Genomic DNA, 21,980 nt, shown 5'->3' on the forward strand with positions numbered 1-21,980 from the left:
TGTTCAGTACGCATTTCATTCTGTGTGGTGTTGATTATAATAGTTGTGATTTCTGTGTAGATTGGGAGTGAAGAGTAGATGTGCACAGTTTCAAGGCAAGATCTAATAGAATTTAAAAATTATAGAAAAATAAATATTTTCGGTCTACCTCTGAATCCAAAATAATGAAGAATTAAACGTTACAATTAAAGAAGTTTACGATAATATTTCACCTCAGTCACTGAATAAAATCTGAGTCGATTTTGACCACTGCGAAGGATAACTTTTTTTGCTATTTTATGTTTATCTCTGCTCTACTACCAGATCTCTTATGTGATTGTCTCTGCGTTCATATAGAAATCACTAACCGTTATTTCCTTGTTCCGTTTCGTGTTGTAATTTCGATTCATACTGGAATAAAATCATCCTGAACCGTGTTTGGTGAGTAAGCCCGAACTGTTCGAGTTAGTAGCAGTGATAAATCTTACTCTGCTATATGATATTTGCCTATTTGGGACCAACGATGTAAATTAATTTTTGATGACGTGAACGGTTACGAGGTTACGCGATCAATCCTGAGAACTGCCGAGACTATATAGCAACACTCACTTCAGGAGACAATCGCTTTTCCTAATAGATTTTCAAATTGGGAGCATGGAGTAGCAAGCACTCTGCCACTTGTCGAGCCTGGCATTGCTTCCTCACTATCCGACTTCATTTCGCCGACCCTTGTTCTCGTCCGGTTAATGAGGCCAAGAGTCCTTCACGGGCACACTTTTCATAGTACTTTCCCTTATTTTGCCGATAGGTCTAATTTCTTTTTTTTAAGGGCCGGATCTGTTAACTCGTTGTACTTCCCATTAAAGCAATAATGGCCATCATCGCCAGACGATCGACTAACAAGCCACACCAGTTTTGATCAATTGGAGTGAGTGCGATGGTGGGGCAGAAAGGATTTTTTGTTTTTGTTTTTTTACAGTTTGTTTCACGTTGCACCGACACAGATAAGCCCTGTGGCGACGATGGGATATGAAAGGCTTAGGAGTGGGAAGGAAGCCACTGTGACCTTAATTAAGGTGTGAAAATGGGAAACCACGGAAAACCATCTTCAGGGCTGTCGACAGTGTGGCTCGAACCCACTATCTCCCGGATGCAAGCTCATAGCTGCGCACCCCTAACCGCACGGTGAATACCTTGTTATTAGACACATTTCCATGGACATACTGTACGTCATCTCACAATTTCTACAAGAGGCTGGGGAGTAATAACACATCTCTTAGTCGTAAAACGTATCCGTAAGATCAAGTATGAAGAGTAGAGACTATACACGACATCGTGCGAGCACTGATGCTGATACTTGTTAGACGATTACAACGATGTGTATTGTAGTGGTAATTGGCACCTTATTGTCTGTCTGTAAGGTCATCAGCACGTGGGCTGGTTGAATCCTCAAATGGCGCCGTAAAGAGGCACGATGAAGAGAGATGTAGTTTGCCATTGCTTTACTCACTGAGCCAGGAAGTGCTGTTGCTGCACGGCTGGCCCTATGAGTAACATTTTTTCGTAACATTCAGGTGCATTACTCGGCACCATCCATACTTCAGCAGCTTCCATGTTGTCATAGTCTTAAATGAACTGGGACTTCGGTAGAAGTTACATTTTACTTTGGCCGTATTTCGTATATTTAATTGACGCCATCGGAGGCAATTGCCAATCTATACCTGCTACAAACTTTCTTTTTCCATGGTTTCACATTTTCACACCAGGCAAATGCTGGGGCTGTAGTTAATTAAAGCCACGGCCGCCTCCTTCCCAATCCTAGACCTTCCCCATCCTTGTGACGCCGAAGAACTTCAATATGTTAGTGTTACATTAAAAAAAAGCAGAAAAACCAACTAATATCTCGTAATCAGCTGAAGGTTTATTCGGATAGATCCAATATTAATACGAGTTGACAAATACAGTGATATGATTGGTAGGCCCTACGTGATGTGATCTCCGTTGATACTGTCTATTGTAAGTAGATCTTTTTCGCGAAGCGTTTACTAGTGCGGGAATTAGACATACGAACACGTCTTCTGGTTTCACAAAATTAAGCATCAACGAGAAATATTCGCACCTCGATGTCGATATTGTAAGTGATCGGAGTATGAGAATCTTTTGGAGTATAAAGTTTAACTAATTGTAGAGTCACCATCTTCTACAGGGAAAGCAACTGCTCTTACAAGCCAATCCCATTCATTTTACAGTGATTTCAGCCTTTTTTTTAGAAAGTCTAACTTTATTTCACCGGGCGAGTTGGCCGTGCGGTTAGGGGCGCGCGGCTGTGAGCTTGCATTCGGGAGATAGTGGGTTCGAATCCCACTGTCGGCAGCCCTGAAGATGGTTTTCCGTGGTTTCCCATTTTCAACCAGAAAAATACTGGGACTGAACCTTAATTAAGGCCACGGCCGCTTCCTTCCAACTCAGGCCTTTCCTATCGCATCGTCGCCTTAAGACCTATGTGTGTCGGTGCGACGTAAAGCCACTAGAAAAATATCCTATTTCACAGCGCGCAGGATTATGTGTGGCTCTAACCTAAACAATACCAGTCTTGTCGTTATGAGCCTACGATGCGACGGTGCTGCGATTCGGAATTTACGATTACGTACAGTACTCGCATCGAGGCGTGAGTTGTCCGGTGATTGTCCATAGATTTATTTACTCATGCAGGCCTCTAGTATAAAGGGACTGAATGGTAATACAGTCGTCTATCTCGATCCGTCCGTACTTGCAACATAGTGAGTCTCCTGGCTTTAAATTTTGTTCGGAGAGTTTTGATGGTATCGAAGTTGGGACCACTGGCTGGCCCGGCCAGATGGCGCTCTTTTGCATATCTCCCATGTATCAATTTACAGCCCCACTTGTTTTTTCTCGAGCCAGGTAAGCTATACTTAATCCCGCCGTCAGTCAACATCGTGAAACATCTTAGCCACGCCCACTACTCGAGCCTCGCTCGCCTGCTCGGGTAATTGCTGCTTTCTCCCTTCACCTGCTGAAAGCTTCAGCTTCATGTCAATAAGCTTGTACGTACCGCAGCTTTAGATAATAATATAATAGTAATAGTAATAATAATAATAATAATAATAATAATAATAATAATAATAATAATAGTTTATTTTAAAATGTGCAATACAGTACTTCTGCAAGTCAAAAAATGTACTTGTTCGTACACTTTTCCGTAGGTATATCCCTGTTTCATTGTATCTCCAGCTTGTCAAATCAGCGTTATCTTGTAATTCTGCCTACTTCATCCTTTTTATAGACCCGTATAATTTTTATCCTTTTTCTTCTATCACACTCTTTTTTCAACGACATAACGTCTTATTTTTCGTTTGTTTCAACACAATCAGCATTATGTGTCGTAAAGGCTAGCGTGATTTTCCGTGTCCTTGGTTGAATGGTCAGCGTACTGACGTTCGATTCAGAGGGCGCTAGGTTCGATGTCCTACCGGGCCCGGAGTTTTTAACTGTGTACGGTTGAATGGTTAATTCCTACGGCTCGGAACTTAGTGTTGGTGTTTGTCCCGACATATTTTGCTTCGTATTCACACAACAATTCACAATACCAACCACCACAGAAACACACAACAGTGAATACAGCCCCCACATAGAGTTTGCGTCGGGAAAGGCCATCCGACCCTAAAACCAGGCCAGACCCACATGTGCAGCACAGTTCGGACCCGTGACCCCACCAATATTGGAAAAGCGGTAGAAGAATTGATAAATATATAAATTGTTCCTCTAATAATAACGAAGTCCTTCTTAACATAATGCTTATCTCACCTACATTTTTCGTACTTCCTTATTAATATCTGTCCTGTTTCTAATTTGGAAGTATCGCTCCTTGTTTTTAAAGATTATTGTTTTATAATTTGTTAAATCATTATAACCATTATTATTTCCCCGAAATGTTCGTAAGAATGATTATAGGATTGCAGTAAGACAGCTTACGATGTACTGGTTTGAAGATCTTCGCGAATATATTGCAGTTCTTCTTACTTAATCATTTTACTGGCTAGGAACACATTTCATATTACATGTTGATGACGTCGTGCTCTTGTAAAAAGGCAGCCACTTCGGACCCATGAATGAAACTCTACTCAAAATTTGCTCATCTGTAAGTTACCTGCATATGTAGCAGCGTTAATTCTGTACTCACAGAGACGTAACTGTTCCGGCATTTGCCTGGAACGAGTTTATAAGATCTCGACGGGAAACCATACTCAGAATAGCTGCCGAAACTCGACAGTCATCATGTCTCCAATCTTACTGTTTGTACCATTCATTCGACTACCTTAGTGAACGGTTTCCTTAATCTTGTGAGTAGACATTCTCATCCGCACTTGTCATTATTCTTAAACCATAAAGCTCAAACTGTAAAATTGCTTTATTCTCGCTAGAATTTAATTTCTTTCTTATCTTCAGTGCTGCCCCTTCGCGACCAGAGGGGTTGGTAATCCCATTGTTTTGACCTTTAAAACAACAGTCATTACCAACAGAATCCACCGTCGATTCCTGGCTTAGAGATCTAGCTGCTGGCTTTTCACCTTAGTGACCATGGATCGATTCTGAATGAATGCATGCGAATTTTTAAAAGTAAAAATTCACGTCCCTGTAGTTTAGATTCCATGACAAACTGAAGATTCGGCGGCTATTATTACGGTACCACTTTTCTGTTGAATTTCTGGGATTCTGTAATCGTGGTATACTCTTATAAAACTTGCGTCATCACAGTGCCTGATCAGTCACTGCCTACGCCGTGAAGGAGAACAGATTCAACGTTTATGAAGAGGCATATGGGGTCCGTACTATTGATTGCATTAAACGGACAGATCTCATCGCATTTATGGCAAATTCTCCTTATAGATATCATCAGTGCTTCGACTACGAAATTTGAGATTCACTGAACGCAGCCAGGTGAATTCGATGCCGCCAAGAAGCGTGTCTGCGAACCGAACGTCGATTACTTTCGAGAAAAGTAACAATCTAGAATCAGTGACTATGACTGGCTTAATTACACAAGCCAGAGGGACAATCCTTAAATGTTGTACTGATTTTTGTAAATAACAGTAGTCAGAGTTTCCATTGGTACCTATAGGAACCTTAACACATATTCATCCATGTAGGTTGATATATTGTTCTCATTAGGGATCTTTTTCAGTAGTATTTCTGAATACCGATATGTTGTTATACATTGTAACTACTAGCTGTATGTCTTAGGTGCATCTTTTCATCAGGAATATTTTCAAATTTAAAATGATCGCAAGTTTACAAGAATTCAAGGTGCACTAAAGATCTCCAACAGAACGTAGTCAACCACAGGATCACAACTGATAATTCCCACCTATAGCGTAAATGGTGTACCATTTCAGCCGCAGGTAACAGGCAGGATGGTGAAGTCAGTCCATACCGTGCCGTGAACAATGCGGAATGCTCAGTCCCTGCTAGAAGAAGTTATATAAGTAAATCGATCCCTAGCCAAAAAATATAGTAATAATATCGATTAAGTCACTCCCGGCTAAATTTCGTCATGCCACAATATTTCCTGGCTTTTTTCCAGGCTTGGAACTGGCAACGAGCTAGTACAACTAGTAGTCGTTTGGTATAATGAAAGATGTTAATTTTTACTGTTAAAACACCGTGATAAAATCATTTTGTCTCTTAAGATCGAGTAGGAAACTGTCACGCTCGTGCATAATTTTTAGATATAGAACAGAAATTGATTTGACGAATTAATAATTTTATGCGGTTATTGCTAGCCTGATGAGACAGACACTCCGACGAGGATGGACGGCATCTGGCGTGTATGGGAACTGAGTATGGTGTGGTGGTGGAAAGTGTTGAGTGTGATGTATGAAATGCGGGAATGTTGGGGACAGAACAAAAGCTTTTCAGTCTGTCTAACACATAACTTCAATATAAATATTACGCTATAACGTACCTGTAAAAACACGATTAAACAAAGAATGTCATATTTCGTTCTTAAAAGAACATCATCAGATTCTATCAAGTAACACTCAGTATTCGGAACTATGTTTATTTCTGTCCAAACACCTTCGAATTTCAAATTTGGAACTTATCTTAATGGAGTCTTGGTTTTTCTCCACTCCAACATACAATGCAAGGCGTTTGAAAAACCGTTGCTCTTTAAGTTACACGTACGAATTTGTCTTTGTTTAATCGTGTTTTTACAGGTACGTTATAGCGTAATATTTATATTGAAGTTATGTGTTAGACAGACTGAAAAGCTTTTGTTGTTACGTTCATTTCTTAATTTCTCACTATCATTAACCCAATTTCATTATCATGATCATCATTAATACTATTATTTAGTATATATACTGCTGTATTTCATATTTATAAAGTATACTGTAATTGGAGACATGTTCTTTGTTGTATGATTTTCATTAAAATAAAATAATAAAATAAAACTCCTAAAGAATCGACCATAGCGCATACCAACACGAGAGTAAGTAAACAATTGCTTTGCCCCATTTCACCCACTCGAGACCGTTGACTTAAGACATTTCCATCGAGAAAACAGAAACTACACCAAATGCTGGCTGCATAGCAGGTGCAGTTGTATCGCTGTAATAACACAGCGCCAGTCTCCATGACTGATGGGCACTGCAGACTCTATCTCTCGCTCTATCAAACTACAACCAAATAATTAATCTTCTTTGGTCGTTAATTGCTCCACCTAACATTTGTTGTTCTTCACTGTGGACCTCCGTCGTTGTTGGGTGGGACGACCTGTATTTGCATAACTCCCTTCAGGGGCAGGGTGGTTCCTTTTGAAAGTGGATACGCTTGTCTTCAGAGGTTGATGCGAGTTCACGGTACTCGCAAAAATGCTGTAATCATTTACTGTTTCTGTACTCGATGAAGAAAATAATAACTTTCAAGACAGCACTAAGCTGATCGCAGGTGATCGACTGCTGTCAATAATAATTATCTGATTCAGGCTAAATGCCATATAATTTGACGAAATGGGAATGGCATATGGCTTTTAGTGCCAGGATGTGTCCGAGGACTTCGGCTCGCCAGGTGCAGGTCTTTTGATTTGATGCCCGTAGGCGGCCTGCGCGTCGTGATGAGGATGAAAATTATGATGAATACGACACATACGCCAGTCCACGTGCCATTCACCAATTATGGTTAAAATTCTCGACCCTGCCGGGAATCGAACCCGGGACCCATGTGACCAAAGGCCAGCACGTTAACCATTTAGCCACGGAGCTGGACAAATCATTTGATGATCAGTCGGTAGGAGAGGAGAGGGCTGACGCACATATTCGCACAGTAAGAAATAAAATAACCGAGCAAGTGGCTGCACGGTTTGGGTCACGTAACTATCACCTTACATTCGGGAGATAGTGGATTCGAGCCCCGGTGTCGGCAGCCCTCAAAATGTTTTCCGTAGATTCCCATTTTCACGCCAGGGTAATGGGCCACGCTTCCTTCACATTCCTAGCCCTTTCTTATCCCGTCGTCGCCATAAGACCTATCTGTGTCGATGCGACGTAAAGCAACTTTTAAGGAAATAAAACTGTTATACTGCAGTTTGCCTTTGTTCAGTTTCATGACAGGACATTTTAATTTCAGTCATTTCTAGGAAGTAACTTTAACCCAAGGAGGAAAAAAAAAAGATTGTGGAGAGTTTCTGCAATGAAACTGACAGATAATTCCGCACATTTCCGCCTCGCTTCGTCCTGTATTATTCGCAGAGTTGCTGAGATTTGAACTGTGAATACAGCTGTAAGGGGAGAGATGGCGTGGAATGACATTAAGTTTAAGTGGAATTTTTTAAATGTAGGAAAGTTCGTAATATGAAGGTAAAATTGGAATTCAAGAGAACAGATTGAATAAAGTATTAAAGAAAATGCTAAAAAACTAAAAGCAGATGAGTGGTAAATAAAACAAAAATACACATTGTAGTTGGGAGATATCTCGGTGGCAGTGCGTAACCTGCATACAATACTATTGCGACGAAGTAGAATTAAATCATAAGGGGATGGAAATTTATTCAACTTCCTCTCATCAGTAGTTATATAAATTAAAAGTAGGCATTTCAGCGTTAATTATCGTGGCAATTCCTCGCTAATGTCAGTATAAGTGGTTTCGCATTATTAATATTGATCATTTCTGTGTATTTATAACTATATCTGATTTTCAATTTAGATTAATTGTGTACAGTTTTAAAGTATCCACTAAATATGGTGGAATAACGTAGTTCCTCTGGAAACTATAATTAATCCTACTACTAACTTCCGTATTCCCAATAACACCGTATTTTTTTCTTCAGGTAGGGAACTGTGGGCTCGTATATACTTGTCTTCTCTAGAGTAATTCTCTGTGGCTGCCTTAGCATTTTCCTCAACCCTAATTGTCGGATAAGTTAAAACAGAACATCTTTTCTTTCTGTCAAATGCAATGACGTCCATTAGGTTCTGATTACTTTTTCTAGAACAAGATTGAACAAGAGGCAGTGAACTTACTCATGTTAGTTGTTAGGATTAACTTTGGAAGTAGTGTCAGTTAAAGTTTGTCTGATCAATTCTCTTACTTTTCAGTCTACTTTAAATTCTTCGAGTACATTGAAAAGTGTCTGTAGGTCTGTGGAGTCATATGCTTTTCTAAAGTCTATGAAGGTGATCACTGTGAGTGACGTTGCTTACAAGTTCTTCATGATGACACGATGCCAGAACATGCGCAAGGGTTTCATACTCGTTGCAGTGTCTACAACGGGACCTTCCTGGAAGAACTCGTACATGTTTTACATTTGCTGCCATCTCGCCACTCTAAATATGTGTGGGCTCTTTTATCGCCCAACCATCGATTGGCAGGTGTATATTCTTGATATAATTCTTACCCCTTTCCTTTTGGGGGAAGTTCACACCTTTTCTTGTATTCGCGATTCCTCAGTTCCTTTAAGGCATGCGAGTTCATTATACAATTCTAGTTTAAACAGACAATCTGATATCTCCTCGCTGAGGGTGATGTGGCAGTCTCATGTGAATAAAGTACGGTCCTGCAGTTATTAATGTGTTGTAAATATGCGTCCCACTTTTAGCAATATAGAGCTAACCGCTTTAATTTTCTTGTTGTGTATTGGCAATGCATCAAATGTGTCGCTGGGAAGACAAATATTTCTTTTCTGATTAATGTATTAGTGTCTTGCAGGCATTTCAAGAGATTTAATGGAGCGTTTTGGAACATTGGAGAAATGTAATTATTGAGAAGTTATTGTTATGACTTAAGTAACTCGCCGATAAAATTTGAAGTTTGTCGGCTGGTTTCTAACTATAGCATCAGGATCGAACTTCAGCCCCTCAGAAAAATTAATCTCCCAATTATGTAATTGGTTGCTCTCTGCAGATGCTTTTAATATTCACTCCACCCAGCTGAATATCTTCTCACCATGGTGTTCCATTGTTGATAACTCTTGCTTGATATGTCTCTGAATTTAACTGTAAAGCAATCTCATAAAAGCACCTTATGGCGATTTGAGTTCATCCAGTTCCCGCTTGCTTATCTTTGGTTACTATATCAGTGTCATCTGCAAACCCGAGTACAGTTATTTTATCAAGACCTTCACCCGCCTCCGTAGCAGAACGGTCCTCGGAGGTCTGGGTTTGATTCTCGGTTCTGCCAGAGATTTAAGAATGGCAGGAGGGCTGGTATGTGATTAAAATGGAACGTGCAGCTCACCTTCATTGGGGCTCTGCCGAAAAACAGTTGCACCACTTCTGGATTAAGACACGAGTTTACTTCATGATCAAAACCTTCCACTAAATCAAAACCAAACTCCTCCCCTGTCGAACGTTCTGAATGCTCGTCAAGTACACGATCTATTGATAGGTTGGAAAGACAAGGCGATGGAGGATCACCTTGCATTACACCTCGCTTGAATTCTACTCTTTTTGTCTTGTTTATACCAACATTAATTTGTGTAGAATTTTCTACCAGGAGATTTGAATCTTTCAGTTTTGAAGGAAGAGTATTCGTCGGAATTGTTGATATAATGTAATCATAGCAACAGTGTCAAATGCCTATCACTATAGCATCATCTTTTGCGTGTTCCGGATTCAATAATATTTCATTTAACAATGGCATATTCGTACTGGTGCTATCCCTGAATGTAAATCCTCTCTGGTTTGGATTACAATCCACATACTGTCTCGTAATTCGCTCCAAACACCTTTCAATAATCCTCCTCAGAATAGAGCAGAAAACAACAAAATCAACAACAACAAAAGGAGACAACAATTCCATGAAAACCAAACGTAATAAGACATTATATCGAAACAAGGAATTTCACGCGAACGAAAGAAGAATTAAAGGAAGTACATTCATCATCAGTGTCTGAAGGTAATGCCTTATCTATGCAACCATTCTTTCCTGTCCTCAGCTCGTTGTTTCATTTCGTAATAAGAACCATAATGGAGACTCTTGGGCCAAGTCTTGAAGGAATGTTTTCCTCGGTCGTCCTCGACATTTCCTCCCCGTGATTTTTCCTTCTAGAAGATTGGTAAGAAAGGTATTATGTCGCAAGATGTGGCCAGTGACTTTAGCTTTTCTTCTTTGTATCATTAACATCAGTTCTCTCTTCCCTTGAATTTCTTCTGGAACGCTTTTGTGTGTTCTCTTTTCAGTCTATTTAATCCGTAGCATTCGTCTTCAGACCCACATCTCAAACGCTTCCAGTCGTGTCCAATCCTGATCTCTGATTGTCCAAGATTCCCAAAACGAACATGACAATTAAAATGACCTACGAGTTGTGTAACATAATACAGTAGTTAAAAAGCAATCGCAGAGAAATCAATACGAAAGTTGTGGACGTGAAGCGTAGCATAATTACAACGCAGTCACTTAGAAATTCACCCAAAATTTACACAATTTTCAATTATAAATAGTGTAGCACAAATTTAGCTACAAGCCAATCAATTATAAAATCACAACAACATAAATATTTCGAGTTCCTTAAAACTACGTCTAGCAGTAGATTGAGCGATACAGTGACCTACTAGTAACCTAACATTCGAATTGGTTCATAAAGAACTGTTACTAATTTCTATCAACTACGTTTATTCTAATCAATTTTTTTAAATCTCCAATTTTCCGAAACAAAAAATGAAATATAATGTTCCAATATCCTTATGATTAGTTGAAAAAAGTCATTGATATAACAATATTACTTTCAAATCCATCTTCAGATGCACTATTTTTCAATGCAAGATCCATTTAAATTCTTTTATTGTAATCCGTCTCTTACTTGGTTATATTATTATTTTATTCTTTCGAAATTGAGTTAACATTAACGTTCTCATCTTGAATGGTCATCAGATCGTTTTATAAAGAGAGATCAGTCGAGCCTCTCCTTCACTGTGATATTGTGAGTGGGAAGTTAGCGTTTTGTAGAGGAAGGGCGTCGGTCCGGACTGATGCCCTACTTTTATGAAATGCCCATAGAGGCGCTAGATGTTTGTCGATTAACGGCGCGCTACTCTCTTGTTTTTATGCACTGTTTTGAGGTCGTTTGACTGTATAACTGCATCATTATTGTATACTGAAATATTTTATTATTTTTCGTTATACAGAAACTATATGTTTTATCATCCATTGATGGCTTGAGCATAAACACTTTCAGACTAGGTAGCTCCAGTCGAGTGCCATCATTTTTGCCAATAAACTCTGTGTACCCAACAGGAAAGATACCTATTAAGAAGAGGGAAATTGATAATCTGAAGAGTATCAGGAGTACTTCACGGAGCTGACTTCTTGGCCTACTGTGTGAGGAGGAGATGACAATGAAGATTATTATTAGAGGACGACACGGAAGATTTCGTCTCATTTCAATAACTGTTCTTCATCCTGAGACTTTGTTATAATATAATATTCTAACATTTTTCTGTGAACGAAAAAAGGCTGTATAGAAACTTTGTGTGGTTAGATAAAGCTACTCAGTTGTAAAGCTCTTTGATAAAGAAAGGTCATCCGTACACAAGATTTTAAAACTCGGTATAATTCAATTACTGATGATAAATTTCTGAAATATGTTCAGAGGTAACCCTAATTTGCATTCTCTATTTGATAGTAACAATTTTACATTTCTATTATGATAGTAAAATGTCCAGATAGTTTTTTTGATTTCCCAACAGGTAGCTAAAGTGGACTGAAGCTCTTTCTTTATGAACCAATTCATTCATTATGAATACATCATCTGGACCCCGGATTTTTAGGTATTAATAGGTTAGAATGCAAACTAATTTGGTTATTAGTAGGTTAGAATCCAAACTAATTTGGTTATTAGTAGGTTAGAATTCAAACTAATTTGGTTATTAGTAGGTTAGAATTCAAACTAACTTGGTTATTAATAGGTTGGAATTCAAACTAATTTGGTTATTAGTAGGTTATAATGCAAACTAATTTGGTTATTAGTAGGTTAGAATTCAAACTAATTTGATTATTAATAGGTTCGAATTCAAACTAATTTGGTTATTAATATGTTTGAATGCAAACTAGTTTGTTATTAATAGGTTAGAATGCAAACTAATTTGGTTATTAATAGGTTAGAATGCAAACTAATTTGGTTATTAGGATGTGTCGTCCAGTCCACTCTTCCGTATTGTAGCGAGAGTAACATAAATTCTAGGGGTACCCCTAATGTTTATACAAATGGAATAGCATAAGCATTGCGCAGGCTAGAGTATACTTATTACTAGCTTCAGTAACTTAACGTTCTAACCTCTTACTGCCCAAAAATATGCGCTCTAATTCATCACATATAAATGTACACACAACTTAAATATTTCTAGTGCCCTACTCAACTACATAAAACTACGTTCACGTGAACGAGCAATATATTAAATATGATTCCACTGATCGTTAGAGCGAAAGAAACCTCTGCATTACCAAGGACTGACCGAGTGACTAAATGACAAGTCATAGATTTAGCATGGTACAGTACCTGACGACAGAATACCAGATGTAAGTAAGCAAGGCCGATTGCAGGTGTAGTTTAAACATGTAATACCAAATGACTACACTACGTCATGTGGGCGAGTCAATACATCTGTCGGCTAATTCTTGAATGATATAGGTTTTTTTTAAGGATGGTGTCGATGGTAGAATGTGTTCATCTTATAATTGTTTAAATAAATATTATATAATGAAAATGAAAACCTACAACCTGTTTTCCAGGCAATAACCGGGTCAGGGATGGAATGAATGAAGCCCCCATCTTGCGGCGAGAATAGGAATTGTGCCGGCTGCCGAAGCCTGTCGCACTCCTCTAGGGCAATGATTAATGACTAACAGATGAAATGATAGTGAAGAGTGTTGCTGGAATGAAAGATGACATGGAAAACCGGAGTGCCCGGAGAAAAACCTGTCGCGCCTCCGCTTTGTCCAGCACAAATCTCAGATGGAGTGATCGGGATTTGAACCTCAGAACCCAGAGGTGAGAGGCCGACGCGCTTCCGTCTGAGCTACGGAGGCTCCTTAAACATTATTTAAATGAAAATAAATTGAACATAGTGTGAAATCACATGTTGTACATTTCACGGGCAAAAGCGTTTTACTTAAACATCTTAACTCATCGTGAAACTTCACTTTCAAGCCTTGTGACCTAAATAACTATTATGTTAATATTTCTGAGAAGTTCAGCTAAAATTATGTATATTTTATGATTGAATGGAGAGATTAAAACTATCACTCTTGTAGGATGTGGTCACTTGACAATTGCTTTAGTAAATCAGACAGCTGTATTTATACAAGGCACTAGAGCCCTCCTGGTGGTCATGATTGTTGACGCGCCAAGTCTGTATGGTGTGACACCGTGCTACCCGATGGAAGTCCTGTCAACAATGTCACCATCAGAATGTTGGCCGGCTGGGTAGGGGCGGTGGTGGTCTACAATTTCTGAAGCCTGGATTCAATGCCCAACCTCCCCGTAGTGTTCATATGGAGGAAGGGCATATGCCGCTTTTTACAGCGATTCGTTCGTCGGATGGTGACGTTAAGCCTGGAGCAGATCCCTTGGTGTTATTCGGCAGAAGTAGGCTGTGTGTTCTACCTCATCATCATACCAAATCCAGACCCGCAGGTCGCCCATGAACACTAGGTGAGCCGACCTGTTCTTGGGACACTTCCGGTACTAAAGGCTAAACGATAAATAATACACCCTAAAAATAAATACAATGAGTGCAATATTATGGTAATATCTCCATCCTCTTTGCACGTAATCATTTTAGTAAGTTAAAACTTTAAATTAGTAAGACATTGCGTTAAAATACCACTCTCTGCGCTTAAGTTATACTTATCATACTATTTTGACACGCACGAAGTACATGGGGCTGTTGCCATATTGTTAACATCTAACATGAAGTATTCACCTTGCCAGACATTATTTACGGACCAGCAGATAGAGGTGGACAATGGGCCCTCGCCGGGCACCTGTTTCGGCATGCCAGCACCTCAACTGGGCTTGATTGATGGGAATTTTTCGCGGAAGCGGATGTTGGTCCCGCGAGTAGCGTGACAAAGCTGCGTCGCTTTTTTTCCCCTCACTCCTCAGCTTCTGTTAAACTACACGTGAAGTAAAATGTAATCGTTTTCCGACTGACGGCATTTCTTAGAAACGTAATTCAATGCGTACAATTTGCTCACATTCTGACGTACAGACAGTGAGGCTAGATATGACAAGTAAATAGCCTACCACTTTTTGGAGAAAAATGTAGAAATACTGCAGTAGCATTTCATAATCCATCCGTAATTATTATTATTATTATTATTATTATTATTATTATTATTATTATTATTATTATTATTATTATTATCAAATACATCTCAAATAGGAGATATCCCGGTAGCAATGCTTACTTTACACTAGTGTAGGAACGGAATTAAATTAAACATTTCATATTAAAAAAAGGAATAGGGCCTACAGCAAAAAATACATGACATTTAGACATCACTTATATAACAATTAGAAGCAATCTTCGGTGTGAAAATTGCAGCCTCCATGGCTCAGGCGGCAGCGCGCCGACCTCTCACCGCTGGGTTCCGTAGTAAAAATCCCGGTCACTCATTGTGAGATTTGTGCTGGACAAAGCGGAGGCGGGACAGGTTTTTCCTATGATCTTTCATTCCAGTAACACGTATCATTTCATTTTATCTGCCAGTCATTAATCATTGCCCCAGGGGAGTGCGGCAGGCTTCGGCAGCCGGCACAATTCCTGTCCCCGCCGCTAGATGGGGCCTTCATTCTTTCATTCATTCATTCATTCATTCATTCATTCATTCATTCATCATTCATTCATTCATTCATACGGGAAGCAAGCCATGGATTTTCATTTTCTTCGCTGTGAAAAATCGAAATGGCATTATATTCTCCCTCTTTTTATTGTTATTAGATCTATTATTCCATGGATTAGACAAAAATGTTTGTTACGTGATCATGCCCTTCCCTCCGTATTTCATTTAAACCGTCGCTGGTAAAGGACGTAAGAGTTGATCGTCGCTGGCTTCTAATGAAGGCGTTGCATTTCGAGATAAGATTTTTATAACACTCCTGTAGTAAGGATTCTATATTAATCTTGAGAGTCTTTAACTGTGATCATGAATTTATTTTTTAACCATTATGGTTGTAACAGAAAGCTAAATCACACCCGTTCCGTGGTTTCCCATTTTCACACCAGGCAAATGCTGGGGCTGTACCTTAATTAAGGCCATGGCCGTTTCCTTCCCATTCCTAAGCCTTTCCTGTCCCGTCGTGGCCATAAGACCTATGTGTGTCGGTGCGACGTAAAACAAATAGCATACCAGAAATCTGTGGCTTGGTTCTAAAAGGGCCAATGTCAAAAAACCTGTTTTGGAGCTATGAGCAGTTGAAGTTTTTCTTATAGTTTTCCAATTATTTTATTTATCAACTAACTTTAAATAGCTTTATACTTTCTTTGTGGAAGTCACCTTATTAAACGCAAATTTTTTCTATCTTATTCTTTAAAAATTGCCAGGTAATCTAACATTATTAATTAAACGTTAACTATTCGTTTAGTACTTAACAGAGAAATTGGCCCTTTTAACATGTTGCAAGCCCAGATAAAACGCGTTTGTATCAGTTAATATCTCAATTTCGATTTAAAAAAATACATTGGCCCTTTTAGAACCAAGCCACAGAAATAGATTTGCCATTTGGAGGAAGTTTCAAACAGAAGGAGCGGAGACAATATTTTTAAATGAATGACGCACGCTTTGTTTCCATTGGTATTATTAGAATGTTAAGAAGAAAGATTCTTATTTTATGTAAAATTTGTTTGTTTTTATGTAATTTTAAATATTTTATGTAGGTAACATTTATGGTACTTTAATTATAACTTATTCAGAGTATATTGTGAGAAGTCCGCAAATTATTTGATGGTATGTTTGGTCGCTGATGAAGAGAATAAGTAAGATTCTCGAAACATGTACGGCATTTTATTACTATAGATTAAATAACTTTTTATCGTATTGGGAAAGCGGACATAGATCTGTAGCAGTGTTTTTCAATCGTACATTTGTGATCATGATATCAAGAGCCACGCAATGCAAGTACCCAGCGAGTTGACTGCGAGTCTTGTAGTTGTAAACCTGCATTCAGGTGACGGTTCACGTGTGATAGCCTGGGCGGACACGAACTCCGCAATTCAGAAAAGGTCGAGGAAGTGTCCGCAACTTGCTTCTTCAGGTAGAAAACAAGTGTGTCCGGCTAGCTTGAACCTGGCAGTAGAGAAAAGCATAGTAGTTGGTCAAACTAGCGCCGAGAAAGTACGGTACTAAAAAGTGTTTTTAGCTGTTTAGGATAGATATACTGAAGATGGAGAACAGTGTAAAAGTAATGTATAGTGAAAGAAGTCAGAAACTCCTACTTTTTAAGAACCTTACATTCAGGCATTATAGGAAAGTGAAATCTGCCGGTGATCAGGGTTGGAGATACTCGAAGGAGAAATGTAATGCCAAAGTTTTAACACTGGGGAGTAATCATGTTTTGTCTAGGCGCGTGGGAAATCACACTCATGATTCATCTTGAGAAGAGTACAAACAGACTCTTACATTCGGCTAAATAGAGTCAGCTACTGACAAGAAAAGTTTTTACAATGAAGTGCCTAATAAAAAGGATTACTGTGATAGAGTAAATCATGTAATTATTTACCTTCATTATATCTAATGGATTTAAACTATTTCCTAAAGTATCAAAAACTTTCGTGAAAGAACGACATCGAGAAGATAATTGTGCAGTAGAAAATGCTGAATTGGTCAGACTGAACTTTTTGATATGTGTTTTGCACAAAGTTTAAAAGTTATCGCTAGCTTAAGAATATATTCTGAATGAAAGCACATGCAATTGAATCTCGTTATTATATTTATCTTACTGATGTGTTGCGGGAAGTGGCCAAGATAAAATCACAGGTCTGCTGCTAGTTGCGGAGTTCGTGTACTGGCGGTAAGGGTAGGTTTGGGCAAGTTGCGGCGTTCGTGTGAGCCGGGTTGCCTACCTTTCTTGTTCTAGCTTTTTTTCTATCCCGTCATCGCCGAAAACACGTCGTGTGAGGTGTCATTTTGATTCGTGTGAATGGTTTATACATGCACATGTAAATCCAGAATCAAGTGGTGTGCGTATGGGAAAATTGTGGTGCTGAAGAAGTGCGAAATTGGCATTTATTTATTTATTTCTTAAGGTGTCGAGAATGGTGGACAATAGATGGCCTTGAAAACGCATTCGAGAGAATAAAGCGGCTTGTCTGAATCCCAAAAAGTCCAAAACCACCAGTGCTGAACATCAGAAGGCGTATCAAAAACGTCTCAAAATGAAGGCAGCCGAGCGCCGTGAGGTCAGTTCCGCCCTACAGGAGCCCCAGCCGAACACATCTGCTGCCAAGTAGTGAAAATCGATGAGCTTAAAGGTGCGTACATTTGTATGGAATTAAGAAATGACACCTATACTCACTGGATATTTTACTTTGACAATACCAATCACGTGGTTCGTATTTTACGTTAGAACTTGCGGTCCCCTTCGTATTTTTCCGTATAAAATATCAAGTTTCCATTATCATCATCATCATTATCGTCATCAATGTCTAAAAGCAATGCCTTGTCTATGCAACCATTTTGCTCTGTCCTCAGCTCCTAATTTCCTTTCATAATAGGAACCATAATGTTCTGTGCCAAGTCTTGAAGGAAGTTTCTTCCTCGGTCGTCCTCGGTCTTTCTTCCCCGTGATGTTCCCTTCCATCAGATTGGTAAGATGAGTATTAGTGAATTTAGTTCTTCTTCTCTGTAACGTTGGCATCAGTTCTCTCGTCCCTTAAATTTCTTGTAGAATGCTTTTGTTTGTTCTCTTTTCAATCCATTTAATCCGTAGCATTCGTCTCCAGACCCACACCTCAAACGCTTTCAATCCTTTCCAGTCCTGATATCAGAACGTGCAGGATTCACGTCCATACAATAGCACACTCCATGCAAAAGATGTGACAAATTTATTCCTAATAACAAAATCTAAATTTGCAGTGATCAAAAGATTTCTCTTGTTACTAAACGCCTGTTTGGCTACCGCTATTCACCTTGTGATCTCTTTGCTGCACCTGTTGCCGTTGGCGATCCGTGATCAGAGATCACACTTCCTGGATAAGGGAAACTAGTAACTTGTTCCACTAATGTGTCCGTAAGCTTGATGCTGGTGTGAATTTGTTCGGGATGTTTGATTACAACTAATACCTTGTTCATCTTAAAAATAATATTTAAATCTTTCAATCTTTCAATGGTGATGACAATGCATTCAGCATTTTAGACAACTCCTTCTCGGAGTCTGCTACAAATGCTATGGCATGTGCAGAACGAATGCATAGGATATGGTGCCCATTTATTGTAACTTATTTTGTATTTGCATTAAACTTATTTATGGCTTCTTGAAAGAATGCATTAATAGGTGATGTACGGGGTGAGGGGCGGGGGGGTGGGAAGAGACAACCCTACCTTACACCTTTTCCGATTTCTGCTGTATGAATACTTCCTCCGCTATCTAATATTGTAGTCTGTCCTTTATAGACTCACAGTATCAACCTCCTCTCTTTCCAGTCCAGACCTGTTGCTTGAAGAATTTTGAATAGTTTTCCATATTTATTATTATTATTTCGTGTCAGAGCGTTGATACAATACAAATATACACAAAACTAACACACGTTACATTACACAAAATACATGGCACTTGACTGATATAATGCGGACGGTCACACTGAGTCCATTCAATAATCAGCGACAGCTATTCCCTCTTTGGTCACATGAATGAGATCTTGAAGTGTACATGGGACAAGGCATAGCTGGCAGTTATATATGTGTTGGGTATTTTTTCCCCCCACAATTACAAAGTTCTGTCTGTTTTCGTAAGTACCCTCACTTCTTGAGGTAGGCCTTAGATCTTCTAGTGCCACTCCTCAAACGATTAACTGACCAAGTAGCCCAGCTGCGCTGGTGTCCAGGAGGTGGAGATTCATAAGGTACCATCCACTCCGATAGGTGTTGTATTATACTTTCCATAAATACGTACAGACGTATAAAATTATTGGACGCAAAGGAGATGGTACAAATAAGAGAGCCTTAGTTTGTTTTAGTTTTCGCCATTTTTTGCTTTTCCAATTCGCTTCATACAAATATTAATTCGACTAAATAATTTTTGTGAAATACAATATTACTCGTAATTTGTAAAATAATACGTTGAGATTATATATTCTTATGTGATCAGTTAACACCCTTTTGATATCGGTGTAAAAAGTTGGTGCAGTGAATTATATAAATGCGCAAGTAAAAGAAATTAACAGAGAACCAGTTGATGTGATTATATTTGATCTACTTATTCTCAAAAGAGAGGTTGAAAATCATCAGTAATGGACTTATGTATGATATAAGAATCTAAATTAGCTGCAGTGGCATCACTGAAATAATTTAAAGAAAATATTACTGGTGTCCTGCTCGGTTCCCTGGTTCAAATCCCGGTCACTCCATGTGAGATTTGTGCTGGACAAAGCGGAGGCGGGACTGAATTTTCTCCGGATACTCCGGTTTTCCCTGTCATATTTCATTCCATCAACACTCTCCAATACCATTTCATTTCATATGTCATTCATTCACCATTGCCCAAGAGCAGTGCGACAGGCTTCGGCAGCTGGCACAATTCCTATCCTCGCCGCTAGATGGGGGCTTCATTCATTCCATTCCTGACCCGGTCGAATGACTGGAAACAGGCTGTGGATTTTCATTACTGGTGTCCTATAATTTACTTTAAAGAGACAAGAGACTCATCGAAGAGTTCTGCTGCAACACAAAGATATTTTTACGGTCATTTGTACGTACAGGGGGTAAAAAGTAATGTGATAACGGAAATAATCGAAAATGGTGTTGATTCTAATCATTTTCACTCCTCTGTAATACTTACGTTATTTTTCATGGTTTTTGCGCGCCTGCTCTTCCCACTTGACGGAACCTGCCAATGTTTATGAATTACAGTATGTTAAGGGGTGCAAGATGGCACTATGTTAACATTATTCTTCGTAACGTAGAGAGGATCTAAGAATACCAAAACTGAAAGGATTGCCATTGTGGGCTTTTGAACCTGAGAACGGAAGTTGGGTGATCGGCCGCAGGAATGCGCTATTATCTGCCATTGGACAGTTATTATGCTCGCCACCAGAGGGCGTGCGGGACCTCCTCTCCGGTTAAACAAACATGCCATATATTTTCTAGTTTGTTATTATGTAAAGTGGCCCCGGGCTCTTGTAATGGATTGCTGCGCCGGACCTAATTGAATACGGCCGGCCGTGACGTCACGCGCTACACATAACTCAGGTAGAACAAACAATACAGGCCCGTTATTAGACTCATTTACCCACAAGCATGCGCCCGCTGCAATTACATGAGTTATGTGTTGGCCAGGGGGCGTTGTTCTCCACCCGCGCTCTCTACTGCTGTGTCGTGCCATACCCCTCCGGAGTGGGGAAACAGATTTAAATACAGTGAAAACTATCCTAAAGACCATCCCTATGAGCGACCAAATACCTACAGTGAGTCAAAATGACACTCATATACTAGGGGGAAGCTTATTTATTTCAATTCAACAAAATAATAATAATAATAATAATAATAATAATAATAATAATAATAATAATAATTTCGTGTGGCTATTTCTAGCCGAGTGCAGCCCTTGTAAGGCAAACCCTCCGATGAGGGTGGGCGGCATCTGCCATGTGTAGGTAACTGCGTGTTATTGTTGTGGAGGATAGTGTTATGTGTGGTGTTTGAGTTGCAGGGATGTTTTGAGGACAGCACAAACACCCAGCCCTCGGGCCATTGGAATTAATCAATTAAAGTTAAAATCCCCGACCCGGGACCCTCTGAACCAAAGGCCAGTACGCTGACCATTCAGCCAACGAGTCGGACAACAAAATAAAAAATATATATATAGTTATTTTATTTTGGTCTTGGTCTTGGTTTAACAAAGACACATTTCTCTACTGAGGTACAAAATAAACTAACTTCTATTTCTTATTCTTACAAAGAAAATTAATACGTTATTTTTAAAATTGTATGAAACAGCTCAAATTAAAACTCATACACTTTCCTTAGCAATCTCAAATAATACAATGTTTTTAACAGTAAATATTTTGTAGGATGCCCTTTAGCACTTTTCACGAATCGTAAACGGCTAAACATAGATTGTACCAAATTTTCTCAGTAACCTGAATCTGTTTTCTTTATTGCCTTTTCACATCATCTTTGTTCGAAATATGATGTTTTCTTATGATGACGTCCAAGTAATGCCATAGATTATCCATCACATTTAAGCTCGGTGATTGTGGAGGTGTCTCGAGTACTTTTAGGCAATTATACAGCAGCCATATCCTTACTTTATGAGCTTTGCGTTTCGG

The sequence above is a fragment of the Anabrus simplex genome, chromosome 3, assembly GCF_040414725.1.
Source record: "Anabrus simplex isolate iqAnaSimp1 chromosome 3, ASM4041472v1, whole genome shotgun sequence".
In the NCBI taxonomy this organism is placed as follows: domain Eukaryota; kingdom Metazoa; phylum Arthropoda; class Insecta; order Orthoptera; family Tettigoniidae; genus Anabrus; species Anabrus simplex.